Here is a 2,732-nt window from a genome sequence, read left to right as displayed (position 1 = left end):
AAAAAAAATTACCAAGACAGTTGTTGGTGGTAAAGAAAGGCAGGTTTATTAGAGAAAGTAGGACAATACATTGCCGGAGAGATAATGGGCATGTCAGCAGAAGCTGACTGCAAAGAAACAAAGACTTGTGGAGATTTTGTAGGGCAGTGCTTGTGCTGAAGAGGGTTTGTGTAGTACTGGTAATACCAAGATTGCAGTGAGTTAACTTGCAGGTGTCCTGTGATAGCTGGGTGCAGGAAGACTGTGAGTTATTTGCACAGGAGGGCTGTGTATCCCAGACCTTGAGAAAGGCAGACTTGTAGCTTATCTGCTTTCTCTTTTTGCTTTCCCTTGGCCCTGCAAACCTGACTCCCTTTCCCTGGTTAGGACTCCACATCTCCCCACTAACAGCAACAATAAGAAATCTTTAGCATGTGGGTGAAGATTTCATCTTCCAACTGCTTCCTGCTGACCAGAGGCATCGAGCTGGCCCGACCTAATCCTGTTAGTCTGTCAGGAGGTTACAAGGGCCGAAATCCTTGGCTTGGGAGTTAATTGGGCAGAGTCATTGTGTAACCATGGGGTTGGGGGCAGCATTTGTAGCCTAAAATTTTGTCCTGCTGTATCCAAAGGAGAGTCATGGAGTTCTTTTAGTGGCTGATACCCTCACTGCAGTGACATTTTAGTTTGAAATTGTTGTCTTCTAGAAGACACAAAACAAGATATTGCATTAATAATACATAATACAAATAAGCTAATATAAGCATTATTACAGGTGGGAGAAGTGGGGCCTGAGAGAGAAGATTTCTAAATGTTAATTCAACAAGAGAAAATCAAGGAAAAGTTTGTAGATGTACTAGTGAGGAGTTAGTTTAGTTTTGACCTTTATTTCTATATATTCCATTCCAGTTGCTGAACTACGTACAGGTATGAAAGAATTACTACACATTTTGCTGGTATTAACTTCATTGTTTCCCCACCATAGAAAAAACCTGTGGAGGCGTACAGTGAACTTGTCTCCCATTCCTGATGTGTCTGATTATAGTTGAGGGTGTAATTGCAATGGGCTCGAATTAAAGCCCCTAGGACAGGGCCAGACCCCTTGGAGTTTGTGGTGTAGAGGTGAGCCTTACAGCCTCTACATATGATGAAGGCAAACAAATTTTTAATAAGAGGCATTTTTATGGAAACAGAAGGAAAAAACAAACATTAACATTGGGCACAATTTATCCAGATGTTAAACTCAACGCATTTTTAGTTATAGAGGAGGAAGGCAGTGGCCATCTTACCCTTTTCATTCTTTTGCTTGTATTTTAAAGAATGAACTGTAGTTTGCAGGACCTTAGGAAAGAGGCAATAGCAACTCCATTGAGTTTAAATTAGAAAAATAAAAGGAAAAAAAATGTTGAATGCATTGGGAACTTGTAGTGAAAGAATTCAGGATTTGGTTAAAATTGTGAAAAATAATAAAAAACTTTATAACAGTGGACAAGACTAGAATTTGATGACAGATGTACTACAGCTTTTCTGAAACGTAATTTTTCTTTCCAGTTTACTAAAAACAAATTATAATAGAAAAAATCTATTGGTAAAATAAGTTTTAGTCTTATTATACTTGGCTTGAGTATTTGCATGAAGTTAGCAAGAATAATTATTTTGCACATAGACTCTTCTATTTTTTAAATTTGGTTTTGCCGAAACTTTATTCCATAGAGAATCTCAGATTTAACTTTAATGCCTTAAGCCCAGTTATGGGTTTGTGCCATTAAACACCAGTATGAGTTGGGTAAATTCTTTTCCTCTTGAGGTCCCAAGACAACTTGGGGCTCCTGGGTCTGTTAGAAAGTGACATTCTTTACTCATCACAGGTTAGGAACCCTGCACAGGGACTGCGTAGATAAGGTATGAGGCCAGCTTTTCCAAGGAACTTTTATTGGCTTTATAAGTTAACTTTGATTCCGCCTCCCCACCCCTCAAAAAAGCATGTCATTCCAGTTAAAGCTTGGTAAAAATAACCAGTGTCTCCAACTGTGACCTGTTACAAAAGAAAACAGATCTTTTTTCTTTTCTTTTTTTTTTTTTTCGAGACAGGGTCTCGCTTTATCACCCAGGCTGGAGTGCAGTGGCGCAGTATCAACTCACTGCAGCCTCGACCACCCAGGTTCAAGCAATCTTCCTGCCCCAGCCCCCCAAGTAGCTGGAACTACAGGCATGTGCCACCATACCCAGTTAATTTTTTGTGTTTTTCATAGAGACAGGATTTTGCCACATTGCCCAGGCTGATCTCGAACACCTAAGCTCAAACAATCCAACTGCCTGAGTGCTGGGATTACAGGCATGAGCAAGGGCACACAGCCAGAAAATAGAAAATAGATTTTCACGCCATGGTGTGAGCCATGGCACACAGCCAGAAAATGGGCCATGACACACAGCCAGAAAATAGATTGTTAATGAATATATGCAAATAACTATAGTTTTCAGGTTTTTTTGTTTTTTAGTTTTTAGTTTTCCATTAGTTTAGTTGATGTAATTAACTTCTGTTCTGCTTGACATTTATGAACACATTAGCTTTTAATGGGAGTCTGGGAAGTTTTTTCTTTATTCTAAGGTTACAATTTCCAAAGTTATTAGAAACCTGCACTCAAGAGCACCTGTTAGAGTTCTACAGGTGATTATAAAACCACCTTGATCTAAGGCAGACAGAAAAAGAGGACAATAAAGAGCTTTAGAAAGCTTTATTTAACTCTAGAAGG

The sequence above is a fragment of the Mandrillus leucophaeus genome, unplaced genomic scaffold (assembly GCF_000951045.1).
Source record: "Mandrillus leucophaeus isolate KB7577 unplaced genomic scaffold, Mleu.le_1.0 Scaffold27, whole genome shotgun sequence".
NCBI lineage: Eukaryota > Metazoa > Chordata > Mammalia > Primates > Cercopithecidae > Mandrillus > Mandrillus leucophaeus.
This window is presented reverse-complemented; position numbering follows the sequence as displayed.